The sequence below is a fragment of the Hylobates moloch genome, unplaced genomic scaffold (genome assembly GCF_009828535.3).
Source record: "Hylobates moloch isolate HMO894 unplaced genomic scaffold, HMol_V3 SCAFFOLD_22, whole genome shotgun sequence".
NCBI lineage: Eukaryota > Metazoa > Chordata > Mammalia > Primates > Hylobatidae > Hylobates > Hylobates moloch.
The window spans coordinates 24,715,536-24,733,604 of record NW_026652297.1 but is presented as its reverse complement, the minus strand read 5'-3'; positions in this window follow the sequence as shown (position 1 = coordinate 24,733,604).

The window sequence follows — 18,069 nt, the reverse complement described above, 5'->3', positions numbered from 1 at the left end:
AATCACACCACAAAACTTTCTTTCTATAAGACAAGGGGTCCAGTCTTTTGTACCCCCACATCAACTAGTTCCGACTATGGACTGACTTGATGGTTGATCGATAAACTTCCCAGCCATGTGGCTCTCATCAATAGAGGAATATCTTTTTAACAAAGGGGTATCAACTTAAAATAATCAAAAAGGTCAGAATCTAACTTAAAGAGAGTTTATTAAAAGTACAGAGGTTGAGGATAGGATCACCTGGAAAGCACAGATTTCAAGGAATGGAAATCAGTGTTCTAAAGTGTAGATGTTTGGGATTGCTTATACAGACAAAACTGAGATAAGTTTCACAGAATTTCAATATCTTTCTATGTAAGTCTTTTTTTTTTTTTTAAACATTTTAAATTTTATTTCTTCTTAAAAAAAAAAAAGGAATACATGTGCAGAATGTACAGGTTTGTTACATAGGTATACGTATGCCATGGTGGTTTGCTGCACCTATTGACCTGTCCTCTAAGTTCCCTCCCCTCACCCCCCACCCCCCACCCCCCAACAGCCCTAGTATATGTTGTTCCCCTCTCTGTGTCCATGTGTTCTCAATGTTCAACTCCCACTTATGGGTGAGAACATGCTTCACAAGGAAACTATATTTTCATCTTGATCAAAGAATTCTTTAAAATATGAAATATTATTCTTAGCCTTTCAATTTTTACATGTAAGTTGTTTTTTTTTTTTTTTTTTTTTTTAATTATACTTTAGGTTTTAGGGGACAGCATTAGGAGATATACCTAATGCTAAATGACGAGCTAATGGGTGCAGGAAATCAACATGGCACATGGATACATATGTAACAAACCTGCACATTGTGCACATGTACCCTAAATCTATGTAAGTCTTGATGCACAGTTGCAACTAGTGTGATTAGTCAAGGTGGTCTTTGCCTTTTGGAAAAGGTATATTTAACGTTCCACGTGGAAGATGTCATTGTTATGGAGTGTTGTGTGCCATCTTGTCTGAGTTAGATATAACACAAAGAAGGAGGCAGTTAATCAATGACAAAGATCAGTGGTTGAAAAGGGGAAGGTCTGCTCTTTCCTTGTCATTTACAGAAGAAGAACAATGAGAAAGAAAGTTTAACTATAACCTAAGAAGCAGAATTGCAAACATGCTATGTGACTTAGTCTCCAGGGCTTAACTTCCCCTTTGACATAATAAATTTAGAGGGTCTTGAAGTTTTGTTTTCTTTTACAGGGGTGTTTGTGAGCTCTTTGCAGCTAAAACTTAGAGCATCTGGGACCCAGTAAATGTAACAGAGAGTGCCCCCAATGGCATCTAAAACATCAACTAAATTGGAATTTTTTACATCCTCTTCTGTGTTTATACCCTATATGATTATTACTTGCTTCAACTGTCATATGCCTCCTAAATTTCTGGTAAGTTGGAAGTATTCAGTGGCACCCAGAGCAGTTTATTCTTATGTTAATATAACTTCCAAAGATTTCAACACTAAAATCTTGCTCAGGTTTTAGAAAAAAATGCCTTTGATTGAGTTCTTCAGTTTGCAATGTGAATATAAATAGAAGCCAAGGTTTAAAATTTGTGACACTTGGGCTAAGAATATGAATAAGCAACCCACAGGAAGTAACAGAAATAGCCTAAAAGCATGTGAAAAATTATTAGCTTAATGAATAATCAAAGTAATACAATTTTTAATAAAGGTAACAGACACAAAATTGATAAATAGTACAAAAGATCCTAATATCCAGTGTTAGTATAAATGTGGAGAAATAAACCCTTTTGTGCATTGCTAATAGGTGTCTCAATTGGTGGTCTTTTTTGCGGGAGTGCCAACTTAGCTGTGTGCATCAAAGTGTATACTCTTCATTATAGTGATTTCACTTTCTGGAATTCAACCTAAAGAAATACTTGAAAAGTACCCAAAGAAAACATTTTAATGACTAAAATACTTATTTTAGTATTGTTTATAAGAGTGAAAATTTGCAAACATTTTAAAATAAGTGATTAAGTAATCTGATATATTTATATACTAGAAATCTATTTAGCCTTTGAAATGATGTCAATGTGTTTATTGACATAGATAGATACTCAGAAAAACACCAAGTTTAAAAGTCAGGTTATTAAACAATAGATAATTGCCTTCTATCATTTAAATAGGACTCCTTGGCACTATAGCAGGACAATGGACTGGGTAAAGGAAGAATATGAATATATATTCATAGCAATGATGTTACATTAGATAATTACTTAGCTTTTCTGAGAATCAGTTTTCTCAACTGCAAAACTTCAATACTATATGATTTGCAAAGATATAAGAATTGGAGAAAATGTATTTAAAATGCCTAGTGCAATGCTTGGTGCTTAGCAAACTTGCAGTAAGTGCGAAAAGCCATCATGACCACCACTATCGCTACCACCACCTCTATGCCAGTATCGAACAGGAGGGTGGTACACTTATAGACAAAGCTATTTCAAGGTAATTGTGAATGGGGGCTACTCAGCACATACGCATTTTTACACATTTCATATCAGGCTAAATCAGAAACTCATGGAGTGTTCCTGCTGGAAGAGATATTAAAATTCACCTGACTAATCTGCTAAAAGTATAAATGAGACTCACAAAGTTTAGATTATTTCTACATGATTTGTCAGGGTCAGAGCCAGGAGCAAACTCAAACCTTAAGGTTCCTATCCTGCACTCTGCTACAAACATAGGTGCTTTGCTCAAAAGGGAAAAGATGCTCCCAGAGATGCACATTGAGGAGTGCTCGGGGCACTGGAATTCTTTCTCTGCCCAATCCCTGAATTCTTCTGTCCTATGCACAATTGAGCGCCTGCTGTTTTTATTTCTCCAGAATCCCCTCACCTCTTCTCTTTGTTCTTTGGTAAACTGTTCCTTTCTCTCTAATCCTGGAGGGGGCCACCAATAATAGTATTCTGCAGCTCCTGGCCACAGAGTGTGGGGCGTGTACTAAGCCTGGCCATTCATAGCATCTGTTTTCCTTTGTCACAGCCTTAAGGCTTAGTCACACTAAGAATTGGGTCATTAAGAATCCTTCCTTGTCATTCCAAAGTCTTGCTATCCCTGTCTACTGCATGAATGGCCTTCTCAGTTTTATGAACCAAATTATCTCTCTCTCTCTCTGTTCTTAAACTACTTTGAGCTGAGGTTTTACCATTGTGAAACCACTAGCTGCCATCTATACTGCTAGCACATCACATTTAGTCCCTTCTCTGTTCTCAGTTATTAGCCAAGGCACAGGAGGTATCTTGAATCCCTCGTTTACCTCCTGTCCTTGTCTTTTGGCTACTCATGCTTTATTGAGGTGAGCTATTTGGAGGGGAGACTGGAAATCTGTTAGAGGAGTTATCTTTGATTTTCATCTCTTCCTCACCAACACTTCTTCCATTTCACACAGGTAGAGATTTTAGGGGCTAATTAATTTAGCTCCATTTTATCAATGATAAATCATGTTTTTAGAGGTGTTTACTAAGGTTAGAGGCAGACAATGACTCAAGGGCCACCTTTACTGTGTTGTCCGGGAGTCTTTTCACTACTGTATCCTTTATCCTTTCGTTCCTTGCTTATGAAGGACAGGTCCCTATCCTCCAACCTCAATGGAGTTATCCCCTCTCCTGGAATCTTGTGAAAGTTCACTGCTGCCTTGGTTTTAGTTAGTGAAGGAAGAATTCACACCATGTTTACAAAATAGACCAGTCCCCCTACATTCATATATTTAACCTATTTACACAAACTACACGTTCTGTAAAACTAATGTGAATGAGTGTGGGATATTTCACAAAGTCTGTATTAGTTTCATTTGTCAGTTTATCCAAAAACACTCAAAGAATAGAATATTTTTAGTATTTTTATGATTCTAAAAGTAAAAATGAACCAAGAATTAACTATCTCCCTCAATTTCCAAGGGCTATTACTTTCTGAATATTCCACCTTTTAGTTCCAATGTAAACATTAATATTACAATGAATCTTTTTCTCTTACAAAGGGTCTGCTTATCAACTGCAACCAATAACACAGATTACAGACCTGAAAATTATATTGTTAAAATAACAAGTTAATTTGTTAGCAACATTAAAAGATTTCAAATCCACCACAAAATCTTTGTTAGGAAGTAAATTGGGATGGGCCTCATCCTTGCAGCACACATTGTAATATATTTTGACATCAAGAGCAGATTAATTTTCCACTTAAACCTGGGGAGCAGTGAACAAAGTTATTTATCCTTTCCTTTCATCCTCAGAAATAAATGGTCCTCTTATTCACATTTTTTCATGTATAAACTTCCCACATCATCAACTCTGTGTAATCTCATTCTTTTTGTAATGTCCTTTTTGTTCCTTGCTTTATGAAGGACAGGTCCAATAAAAGAACTCTGGTGGGATAGTCAGTATCTTAATCTGTTTTCTGCTTATATGACAGAATACCACAGACTGAGTAATGTATAAAAAAAGAGATTTATTTGCCTTATAATTCTAGAGGCTGAGAAGTCCAAGATCAAGGGACTGCTTTGTTAAGGGCCTCCTTGCTGTGTAGTAACATGGAAGAAGGCCAAACTTATCCTTTTATCAGGAGCCCATTTTTATAATAACTCACCTACTTCCAAGTTAGTGGCATTAATTTATTCATGAGGGTGGAGCCTTCATGGCCGAATCACCTCTTAAAGGTCCCACCTCTTAATAGTGTTACAGTGGCAATTAGGTTTCTAGTACATGAACTTCTGGGGGACACATTCAAACTATAGCAGTCAGGGAGGGACCTAATCATCTTTTTTGTTAGAAAGTCTGCGTGAGCAAGAAAGGCAAATCCTCTGAAGTCTTCATGTGAATTACCTGGAAATTCCTGAGGGAGAGAACAAACAACAAAATGTTACACTTTTTTCTAATAAAAACCTTTAGTTCTTAATCTCTGGAAAGGACAAAAATCATATCTTAGATGTTCAGTTACAAAAAACTTATGTGTTTGTAACTGAAACACAATTTAAAAAAAGTTTGTAACTTCCCAAAATATAGAAAGCTATATTTTCTATAGCTTGGGAAGATGCAGCTGTATAAGCTTGGAATATGGAAATCTAGACTGTCCTTTGATGCATATTAACTGCATGACACAGGATGAACTAATACTTCAGGTCTTTAGATTACACTCCCTCAAAGTACCCTTGTAATTATAATATCTCATGACTATTCTAATAATGAATTGGGACTATGGAAGCCTGTCAGAGGCATATCTGTGGATGTATATACTATACAGAGCAAGTAGGCTCAATAATCTTTCTGTGTGGTTAGCTCATTTCCACTTCCTCCATGTATTCCCATAGAGGAATAAGGACTCATCAGGACTCTGCTAAGTACCTGCAAAAGGATTTATGTATGTTTTTTAGAGACCATTCTACTATAGTCTTTGGTATTTAATTGGAAAGATTACTCCTTTCTGAGTCATTTTTGCTGATTTCAAACAGTGGCATTTTTCGGATTTTATCCCTTGAAACACCATTAACAAATGTTCCTCATTAAAAAAAATCTGTAATGAAATAGATTTCACAGACCCCACATCCTGTGATTGCCTTGGCAATTCACATTGTTCTTTAGATACTAGAAGGTAATGGAAGTTCTGCTGGCGAGGTCCCTGTTTAATTTCATTTAAAATAGCATGGTAGGCAAAAGAGTTCCCAAAGCTACCTATGTTCTAATCCTCAGAACCTGTGAATATGCTATGTTACATGACAAGGCAACTAAGTTGCAGATAGAATTAAGGTTACTAATCAGCTGACCTTGAGATGGAGAGATTATCCTGGATTATTTGGGTGGAGCCAATGTAATCACAAGAGTCTTTAAAAGCAGAAGAAGGAAGCAGAAGAGTCAGTTTTAGAGCTGGACAGAGATAAACTTGACTGGCTGTTGCAGAAAGAGAAGTCCTCTACAAGCTGAAAAAGGCAAGAAAATGATTCCTCCCTAGATGCCTTCAGAAAGGAATGCAGCCCTTCTGACATCTTTATTTTTTTATTTTTATTTTTTTCAGTTTTAGTACCTTTTTTATTTTTTTTGTTATACTTTAAGTTCTAGGGTATACATGTGCACAATGTGCAGATTTGTTACATATGTATACATGTGCCACGTTGGTGCGCTGCACCCATGAACTTGTCATTAACATTAGGTGTTTCTTCTAATGCTATTCCTCCTCCCTCCCCCACCACACAACAGGCCCCGGTGTGTGATGTTCCCCGCCCTGGGTCCAAGTGTTCTCATTGTTCAATTCCCACCTATGAGTGGAACATGCAGTGTTTGGTTTTCTGTTCTTGTGATAGTTTGCTGAGAATGATGGTTTCCAGCTTCATCCATGTGCCTCCAAAGGACATGAACTCATCCTTTTTTATGGCTGCATAGTATTCCATGGTGTATATGTGCCACATTTTCTTAATCCAGTCTATCATTGGTGGACATTTGGGTTGGTTCCAAATCTTTGTTATTGTGAATAGTGCCACAATAAACATATGTGTGCATGTGCCTTTATAATAGCATGATTAATAATCCTTTGGTTATATACCTAGTAATGGGATCACTGGGTCGAATGGTATTTCTAGTTCTAGATTCTTGAGGAATCACCACACTGTCTTCCACAGTGTGTTTACAGTCCCACCAACAGTGTAAAAGTGTTCCTATTTCTCCACATCCTCCCCAGCACCTGTTGTTTCCTGACTTTTTAATGATCGCCATTCTAACTGGTATGAGATGGTATCTCATTGTGGTTTTGATTTGCATTTCTATGATGACCAGTGATGATTAGCATTTTTTCATGTGCCTGTTGGCTGCATAAATGTCTTCTTTTGAGAAGTGTCTGTTCATATCCTTTGCCCACTTTTGGATAGGGTTGTTTGATTTTTTCTTGTAAAGTTGTTTAAGTTCTTTGTAGATTCTGGATATTAGCCCTTTGTCAGATAGGTAGATTGCAAAAATTTTCTCCCATTCTGTAGGTTGCCTGTTCACTCTGATGGTAGTTTGTTTTGCTGTGTAGAAGCTCTTTAGTTTAATTAGATCCCATTTGTCTATTTTGGCATTTGTTGCCATTGCTTTTGGTGTTTTAGTCATGAAGTCCTTGCCCATGCCTATGTCCTGAATGGTATTGCCGAGATTTCCTTTTGGGTTTTTATGGTTTTAGGTCTAACATTTTAGTCTCTAATCCATCTTGAATTAATTTTTGTATAAGGTGTAAGGAAGGGATCCAGTTTCAGCTTTCTACATATGGCTAGCCAGTTTTCCCAGCACCATTTATTAAATAGGGAATCCTTTCCCCATTTCTTGTTCTTGTCAGGTTTGTCAAAGATCAGATGGTTGTAGATGTATGGTGTTACTTCTGAGGCCTCTGTTCTGTTCCATTGGTCTATATCTCTGTTTTGGTACCAGTACCATGCTGTTTTGGTTACTGTAGCCTTGTAGTATAGATTGAAGTCAGGTAGCGTGATGCCTCCAGCTTTGTTCTTTTGGCTTAGGATTGTCTTGGCAAATCGGGCTCTTTTTTGGTTCCGTATGAACTTTAAAGTAAATTTTTTTTTCCAATTATGTGAAGAAAGTCATTGGTAACTTGATAGGGATGGCATTGAATCTATAAATTACGTTGGGCAGTATGGCCATTTTCATGATGTTGATTCTTTCTATCCATGAGCATGGAATGTTCTTCCAGTTGTTTGTGTCCTCTTTTATTTCGTTGAGCAGTGGTTTGTAGTTCTCCTTGAAGAGGTCCTTCACATCCCTTGTAAGTTGGATTCCTAGGTATTTTATTCTCTTTGTGGCAATTGTGAATGGGAGTTCACTCATGACTTGACTCTCTGTTTGTCTGTTATTGGTGTATAAGAATGCTTGTGATTTTTGCACATTGATTTTGTATCCTGAGACTTTGCTGAAGCTGCTTATCAGCTTAAGGAGATTTTGGGCTGAGACGATGGGGTTTTCTAGATAAACAATCATGTCATCTTCAAACAGGGACAATTTGACTTCCTCTTTTCCTAATTGAATACCTTTATTTCTTTCTCTTGCCTCATTGTCCTGGCCAGAATTTCCAACACTGTGTTGAATAGGAGTGCTGAGAGGGCATCCCTGTCTTGTTCCAGTTTTCAAAGGGAATGCTTCCAGTTTTTGCCCATTCAGTTTGATATTGGCTGTGAGACAAAGAACGCCTTTACATAATAGTAAAGGGATCAACTCAACACGAAGAGTTAACTATCCTAAATATATGTGCACCCAATATAGGAGCACTCTGCTTCATAAAGCAAGTCCTTAGAGACTTACAGAGAGACTTAGACTCCCACACAATAATAATGGGAGACTTTAATACCCTACTGTCAATATTAGACAGATCAACGAGACAGAAGATTAAAAAGGATATCCATGACTTGAACTCAGATCTGCACCAAGCAGACCTAATAGACATCTACAGAACTCTCCACCCCAAATCAACAGAATATACATTCTTCTCAGCACCACATCACATTTATTCCAAAACTGACCACATAGTTGGAAGTAAAGCACTCCTCAGTAAATGAAAAAGAACAGGATTATAACAAACTGTTTCTCAGACCACAGTGCAATCAAATTAGAACTCAGGATTAAGAAACTCACTCAAAACCACGCAACTACATGGATACTGAACAACCTGCTCCTGAATGACTACTGGGTACATAACGAAATGAAGGAAGAAATAAAGATGTTCTTTGAAACCAATGAGAACAAAGACACAACGTACCAGAATCTCTGGGACACATTCAAAGCAGTGTGTAGAGGGAAATTTATAGCACTAAATGCCCATAAGATAAAGCAGAAAAGATCTAAAATCGACACCCTAACATCACAATTAAAAGAACTAGAGAAGCAAGAGCAAACACATTCCAAAGCTAGCAGAAAACAAGAAATAACTAAGATCAGAGAAGAACTGAAAGAGATAGAGACACAAACAACCCTTCAAAAAATCAATGAATCCAGGAGCTGGTTTTTTGAAAAGGTCAACAAAATAGACTGGTAGCAAGACTAATAAAGAAGAAAAGAGAGAAGAATCAAATAGACGCAATAAAAAATGATAAAGGGGGTATCACCACCAATCCCACAGAAATACAAACTACCATCAGAGAATACTATAAACACTTCTATGCAAATAAACTAGAAAATCTAGAAGAAATGGATAAATTCCTGGACACATAACCCTCCCAATACTAAACCAGGAAGAAGTTGAATCCCTGAATAAACCAATAACAGGCACTGAAATTGAGGCAATAACTAAGAGCCTATGAACCAAAAAAAGTCCAGGACCAGATGGATTCACAGCCGAATGCTACCAGAGGTACAAAGAGGAGCTGGTACCATTCCTTCTGAAACTATTCCAATCAACAGAAAAAGAGGGAATCCTCCCTAACTCATTTTATGAGGCCAGCATCATCCTGATACCAAAGCCTGGCAGAGATACAGCAAAAAAGAATTTTAGACCAATATCCCTGATGAACATCGATGAGAAAATCCTCAATAAAATACTGGCAAACCGAATCCAGCAGCACATCAAAAAGCTTATTCACCACGATCAAGTTGGCTTCATCCCTGGGATACAAGGCTGGTTCAACATATGCAAATCAATAAATGTAATCCATCACATAAAGAGAACCAAAGACAAAAAGCACATGATTATCGCAATAGATGCAGAAAATGCCTTTGACAAAATTCAACAGCCTTCATGCTAAAAACTCTCAATAAACTAGGTATTGATGGGACGTATCTCAAAATAATAAGAGCTATTTAAGATATCTTTATTTTTAACCCAGAGCAACTCTATTCTGACTTCTGACCATGAGAACTAAAAATAATAAATAATATATTTGTAACAAATATTTGTTATTATTTGTTATGTATATAACAAATAATAAATTTGTGTTGTTTTAAGCCATCAAGGTTATAGTAATTTGTTATAGTAGCCATACGACGTTAATATACACAATATTTTTCAAAAGTTATATGACATAACTTTTGGAAAATATTGGAAAATCATTTTCTTGCCTTTTTGAGCTTATAGAGGCCTCTTCCTAGTATCTAGTAGGTGATACTATCACCACTAGTGGCCATAATATCCCCTTCTAGTGTCTCCTGGATCTAGTGTCCTGGAGGACATTTGAGGTGAATGCTGATCTCAACCCATCTTTCTTCTCTAAATTATCACTATCCAATAGAACTTTCTGCAGTGATGAAAGTGTTCTATATGTATGTTGTCCAATATGGTAACCACTAGCTACAGGTAGCACTGAGCACTTGCAATGTGGCTGGTGCAACTGAGGAATGAAAATTTAAATTTTACTTCATATTACTTTAAGTTTGAATAGCTACATGTGGCTAGTGGTTACTGTAAAGGATAGCAGAGCTTTAGATCAAAGTTTCCAAATTCAGTTGCCTACAGGAGCTCTGTAGGACATGAAAATATGAGAAGTAGATAAAAAGTAAACAAGTCAGCAGTGAAAGAGTTATGATAAATGGTACTGACTCTTAGATTTCAGTGTTTCAGAGACTATAAGGAATAGTGGAGAATGTGAGGAGAGGTGTTCTTTACAGGATATGCCTTAGCTACAAGGTGTAGAGCTACTCTGCTCCAGCGTCTTATTTCAATGAGAAAACAAAGACTGAGTATAATCACAGCTCATATTTCAAAAGAAGCTAGAAATTTGGTTTTTTAGCTGAATTACTCTGATTGTTCAAAGTTTTAGACAAAAGCAAGCATAGCTATGGGGCACGTCCACATAAGACTTCTGGTTTAGAATTCCTGAACAAGAATAATGCAGAAATTTTTCCTTTATTTTGATTCTGAAATCCTGGTCTAAGGGAGAGCATTCAAGGTAGAGCTGTTGATGGTTGCATAGACTGGCATTGCACAAGAGCACACATCATGAGTCACCATTCACATTACATACAAAAGGTGTTTATATTTACCAATTTTTTGACAGATAGCAGTAAAGTATTTCACTCTAAGAAAGCCAGCTTGTTTTGATGATTTTCCAATAGATGGAAGTAGATTGCCTTGAAGAGAGGAAGTGTTTTGTTTGTCTTTTAATTTGCACAGTTGCGGTGTGGGCTAGTGGCAACTTTGATGAAAGGAAATATGAGTTCAAAGAATATCCAGGAAGGCTGTAAATCAGATAATATACCGCTTAAAAGCTGGGCTTTAGTAGTACAAATGAACCCATTGTTTTGAAACTGCTGAGCTGCCTTTTTTCTTATACACTTATTAAAAGAAAAGATCTGTATCTTTTCTCAAAGGGTACCAGATCCCTTATATATACTAAGCTGGGAATTCTTGCTCTGTCCTTCCCAGAGAGTACTCAATTTTCATATCACTACTGTTCATTGAAATGGCTTATTTAATTGATTTGTCTTTGTAGTCCAAGTGCCTGCTAATGCAGAGACCTCACATGGAATCTGCTCAATAGATCCTTGTTGAAGAAATATTCTTTCATATTTACCTGTTGCCCATTACAAGTGTTCATTTCCTTTCTAGTTCTATCTGTTTTGTTTTTTCAGCTCTCTCTATCTTTGTCTCTCTCCATCACTGTTTGCCTTGGACTCTTTCTCACTCTCCTTCTGCCTTCATCTTTATATCTCCGGTCTCCTCATTCCTCCTCTTACATTGTGCCTTCATTACCCACTGAACTGCTTTCACCTCTCTTTCACTTTTTCATTTTTCTCTCTCACTTAACTCTGCTTCACTAATTTCTAGCTCTGTTGGTCTGTCTTTGATTGCTTGTTTCTTCCAAGCAGGGATTTAGAATCCACAAAATTGACATAGCAAAAGATGTGACAACATCGGCCTTAATTTTCCAATTGTTTCTTTATCAGACATTTTCAGGCTTTTCCTCTTTCCAAGGGATAACGCCAGGTTGAAGAAGTGAGTGGCAGCTGCTTCCAACTATGAAAATCTTTCTTAAAAGCATCAGGGTAAGGCGATTTATAAAGTCATTGACCTTTTGCAGCAGGAGCCCCTGGTGGCAGCTTCCCTTTTCTCATTCCTTTAAAAAAAAAAATCTTAGAAAATACGTTGGTAGCATCAAAGTGGAATTTCGTGCTTTAAATGAGACTCAAACACCTGCTTATTTCAGTTTCCATGGAGCTGGCTCCTCTTAGTCCGGAAGAGGTAGAGAGCCAAGCATTCAGGGAGATGAGTCTGGCTCTACCATCAAACCAGCACCATGGGGGGAAGATAGCTGGGCTGAGGAGGTGAAAATGAAGACAGAACATTGGCTGGGCCTTGTATTCTTTCAGCCTTGCTTTCAGATGCTCAGCTGTGAAGAAACTGAGCTTTTGTCTTACCTGACACAAACTACTTTGCTTTAAATCATTCTTCACTGGGTCACAAGAGCCAGTAACAGGCGTTCAAACGAAAGGCCTACTTGGTTTCTCTAAGGGCTATTTGAGATTTTAGAGGGATTTTTGTAAAGGCAAAATTTTTCCAGTTTCAATTCAGCATGCATGATCCTGGCATCAGATTTACATAGAGTAAACCTACATATTTATACCTGGTAGAACCTCCTAGTTCTACTAAGTCCCCTTTCTCTCGTGAAGTAAGTGGAAATCAGCTAGTCATAGCAACTGACTTCAGAAGGAAGTTTGTTTGCATGGTGTGGGTACACTAAAGTCTTGCTTTTCCATAAATGACAAAAGGAATCAGTTCATGAACCAGCAATGAGACATCTTATTTAAATTGTAACTGAGTTCAGCAAGAATCTTCCAGTTGGCCACCTCCTCATGTATGTTTCAATGATTTCCTTATAACCAGTCAAAATGACTTTTTTCCTTAGTTAATTAGTACTCTTGCCTTGACATACATTTGACTGAGCAAAGCTGGTGATTCAGAGAGTAAATGCATGTGCTCTCTTTTGGCCTTGCTTTTTTTATTCTCTTGAATTTGCCACCCTTCTTCCTGCCACTGGAGCTTTGAACAGGTGATTTATTATTTGTGGACTGCTCCTTCTTATGTTCTTCTACTGCTTCATCTCTGTTCATCTCTTAGGTCCTCTCAGGTACTACTCCCTCAGAGAAACTTTCACTGACTTCCTGACTATTATTTATTTATTTATTTATTTATTTATTTATTTTTTATTATTATACTTTAGGTTTTAGGGTACATGTGCACAATGTGCAGGTTTGTTACATATGTATCCATGTGCCATGTTGTTTTGCTGCACCCATTAACTCATCATTTAGCATTAGGTATATCTCCTAATGCTGTCCCTCCCCGCTTCCTCCACCCCACAACAGTCCCCGGAGTGTGATGTTCCCCTTCCTGTGTCCATGAGTTCTCATTGTTCAGTTCCCACCTATGAGTGAGAACATGTGGTATTTGGTTTTTTGTCCTTGTGATAGTTTACTGAGAATGATGGTCTCCAGCCTCATCCATGTCCCCACAAAGGACATGAACTCATCATTTTTTATGGCTGCATAGTATTCCATGGTATATATGTGCCACATTTTCTTAATACAGTCTATCGTTGTTGGACATTTGGGTTGGTTCCAAGTCTTTGCTATTGTGAATAGTGCCACAATAAACATACGTGTTCATGTGTCTTTATAGCAGCATGATATATAATCCTTTGGGTATATACCCAGTAATGGGATGGCTGGGTCAAATGGTGTTTCTAGTTCTAGATCCCTGAGGAATCGCCACACTGACTTCCACAATGGTTGAACTAGTTTACAGTCCCACCAACAGTGTAAAAGTGTTCCTATTTCTGTTGTTTCCTGACTTTTTAATGATGGCCATTCTTAATGGTGTGAGATGGTATCTCACTGTGGTTTTGATTTGCATTTCTCTGATGGCCAGTGATGATGAGCATTTTTTCATGTGTTTTTTTTGAGAAGTGTCTGTTCATGTCCTTTGCCCACTTTTTGATGGGGTTGTTTGTTTTTTTCTTGTAAGTTTGTTTGAGTTCATTGTAGATTCTGGATATTAGCCCTTTGTCAGATGAGTAGGTTGCAAAAATTTTCTCCCATTCTGTAGGTTGTCTGTTCACTCTGATAGTAGTTTCTTTTGCTGTGCAAAAGCTCTTTAGTTTAATTAGATCCCATTTGTCAATTTTGGCTTTTGTTGCCATTGCTTTTGGTGTTTTAGACATGAAGTCCTTGCCCACGCCTGTGTCCTGAATGGTATGGCCTAGGTTTTCTTGTAGGATTTTAATGGTTTTAGGTCTAACATTTAAGTCTTTAATTCATCTTGAATTAATTTTTGTACAAGGTGTAAGGAAGGGATCCAGTTTCAGCTTTCTCTATATGGCTAGCCAGTTTTCCCAGCACCATTTATTAAATAGGGAATCCTTTCCCCATTTCTTGTTTTTGTCAGGTTTGTCAAAGATCAGATAGTTGTAGATATGCAGCATTACTTCTGAGGGCTCTGTTCTGTTCCATTGATCTATATCTCTGTTGTGGTACCAGTGCCATGCTGTTTTTGTTACTGTAGCCTTGTAGTATAGTTTGAAGTCAGGTAGCGTGATGCCTCCAGCTTTGTTCTTTTGGCTTAGGATTGACTTGGCGATGCGGGCTCTTTTTTGGTTCCATATGAACTTTAAAGTAGTTTTTTCCAATTCTGTGAAGAAAGTCATTGGTAGCTTGATGGGGATGGCATTGAATCTATAAATTACCTTGGGCAGTATGGCCATTTTCACGATATTGATTCTTCCAACCCATGAGCATGGAATGTTCTTCCATTTGTTTGTATCCTCTTTGATTTCATTGAGCAGTGGTTTGTAGTTCTCCTTGAATAGGTCCTTCACATCCCTTCTAAGTTGGATTCCTGGGTATTTTATGCTGTTTGAAGCAATTGTGAATGGGAGTTCACTCATGATTTGGCTCTCTGTTTGTCTGTGATTGGTGTACAAGAATGCTTGTGATTTTTGTACATTGATTTTGTATCCTGAGACTTTGCTGAAGTTGCTAATCAGCTTGAGGAGATTTTGGGCTGAGACAATGGGGTTTTCTAGATATACAATCATGTCATCTGCAAACAGGGACAATTTGACTTCCTCTTTTCCTAATTGAATACCCTTTATTTCCTTCTCCTGCCTGATTGCCCTGGCCAGAACTTCCAGCACTATGTTGAATAGGAGTAGTGAGAGAGGACATCCCTGTCTTGTTCCAGTTTTCAAAGGGAATGCTTCCAGTTTTTACCCATTCAGTATGATATTGGCTGTGGGCTTGTCATGAATAGCTTTTATTATTTTAAGATACATCCCATCAATACCTAATTTATTGAGAGTTTTTAGCATGAAGGTTGTTGAATTTTGTCAAAGGCCTTTTCTGCATCTATTGAGATAATCATGTGGTTTTTGTCTTTGGTTCTGTTTATGTGCTGGATTACATTTGTTGATTTGTGTATGTTGAACAAGCCTTGCATCCCAGGATGAAGCCCACTTGATCATGGTGGATAAGCTTTTTGATGTGCTGCTGGATTCAGTTTGCCAGTATTTTATTGAGGATTTTTGCATCAATGTTCATCAAGGATATTGGTCTAAAATTCTCTTTTTTTGTTGTGTCTCTGCCAGGCTTTGGTATCAGGATGATGCTGGCCTCATAAAATGTGTTAGGGAGGATTCCCTCTTTTTCTATTGATTGGAATAGTTTCAGAAGGAATGGTACCAGTTCCTCCTTGTACCTCTGGTAGAATTCGGCTGTGAATCCATCAGGTCCTGGACTCTTTTTGGTTGGTAAGCTATTGATTATTGCCACAATTTCAGAGCCTGTTATTGGTCTATTCAGAGATTCAACTTCTTCCTGGTTTAGTCTTGGGAGGGTGTATGTGTCTAGGAATTTATCCATTTCTTCTAGATTTTCTAGTTTATTTGCATAGAGGTGTTTGTAGTATTCTCTGATGGTAGATTGTATTTGTGTGGGATCGGTGGTGATATCCCCTTTATCATTTTTTATTGCATCTATTTGATTCTTCTCTCTTTTCCTTTTTATTAGTCTTGCTAGCAGTCTATTAGTTTTGTTGATCTTTTCCAAAAACCAGCTCCTTGATTCATTAATTTTTTGAAGGGTTTTTTGTGTCTCTATTTCCTTCAGTTCTGCTCTGATTTTAGTTATTTCTAGCCTTCTGCTAGCTTTTGAATGTGTTTGCTGTTGCTTTTCTAGTTCTTTTAATTGTGATGTTAGGGTGTCAATTTTGGATCTTTCCTGCTTTCTCTTGTGGGCATTTAGTGCTATAAATTTCCCTCTACACACTGCTTTGAATGTGTCCCAGAGATTCTGGTATGTTGTGTTTTTGTTCTCGTCGGTTTCAAAGAACATCTTTATTTCTGCCTTCATTTCATTACGTACCCAGTAGTCATTCAGGAGCAGGTTGTTGAGTTTCCATGTAGTTGAGCGGTTTTGAGTGAGTTTCTTAATCCTGAGTTCTAGTTTGATTGCACTGTGGTCTGAGAGACAGTTTGTTATAATTTCTGTTCTTTTACATTTGCTGAGGAGAGCTTTACTTCCAACTATGTGGTCAATTTTGGAATAGGTGTGGTGTGGTGCTGAAAAAAATGTATATTCTGTTGATTTGGGGTGGAGAGTTCTGTAGATGTCTATTAGGTCCACTTTGTGCAGAGCTGCATTCAATTCCTGGATATGCTTGTTAACTTTCTGTCTCGTTGATCTGTCTAATGTTGACAGTGGGGTGTTAAAATCTCCCATTATTATTGTGTGGGAGTTTAAGTCCCTTTGTAGGTCACTCAGGACTTGCTTTATGAATCTGGGTGCTCCTGTGTTGGGTGCATATATATTAAGGATAGTTAGCTCTTCTTGTTGAATTGATCCCTTTACCGTTATGTAATGGCCTTCTTTGTCTCTTTTGATCTTTGTTGGTTTAAAGTCTATTTTATCAGAGACTAGGATTGCAACCCTTGCCTTTTTTTGTTTTCCATTTGCTTGATAGATCTTCCTCCATCCCTTTATTTTGAGTCTATGTGTGTCTCTGCATGTGAGATGGGTTTCCTGAATACAGCACACTGATAGGTCCTGACTCATTATCCAGTTTGCCAGTCTGTGTCTTTTAATTGGAGTATGTAGCCCATTTACATTTAAAGTTATTATTGTTATGTGTGAATTTGATCCTGTCATTATGATGTTAGTTGGTTATTTTGCTCGTTAGTTGATGCAGTTTCTTCCTAGGCTCGATGGTCTTTACAATTTGGCATGTTTTTGCAGGGGCTTGTACCGGTTTTTCCTTTCCATGTTTAGTGCTTCCTTCAGGAGCTCTTTTAGGGCAGGCCTGGTGGTGACAAAATCACTCAGCGTTTGCTTGTCTGTAAAGTATTTTATTTCTCCTTCACTTATGAAGCTTACTTTGGCTGGATATGAAATTCTGGGTTGAAAATTCTTTTCTTTAAGAATGTTGAATATTGGCCCCCACTCTCTTCTGGCTTGTAGAGTTTCTGCCAAGAGATCAGCTGTTAGTCTGATGGGCTTCCCTTTATGGATAACCCGACCTTTCTCTCTGGCTGCCCTTAACATTTTTTCCTTCATTTCAACTTTGGTGAATCTGACGATTATGTGTCTTGAAGTTGCTCTTCTCTAGGAGTATCTTTGTGGTGTTCTCTGTATTTCCTGAATCTGAATGTTGGCCTGCCTTGCTAGATTGGGCAAGTTCTCCTGGATAATATCTTGCAGAGTGTTTTCCAACTTGGTTACTTTCTCCTCGTCATTTTCAGGTAAACCAATCAGACGTAGGTTTGGTCTTTTCACATAGTCCCAAATTTCTTGGAGACTTTGTTCGTTCCTTTTTAGTCTTTTTTCTGTAAACTTCCCTTCTCGCTTCATTTCATGCATTTCATCTTCCATCGCTGATACCCTTTCTTTCAGTTGATCGCATTGGCTACCGAGGCTTCTGCAATCTTTGCGTAGTTCTTGATACTTGACTTTCAGCTCCATCAGCTCCTTTAAGCCCTTCTCTCCATTGGTTATTCTAGTTATCCATTCTTCTAATTTTTTTTGAAAGTTTTTAACTTCTTTGCTGTTATTTTGAATTTCCCCCCGTAGCTCGGAGTAGTTTGATCGTCTGAA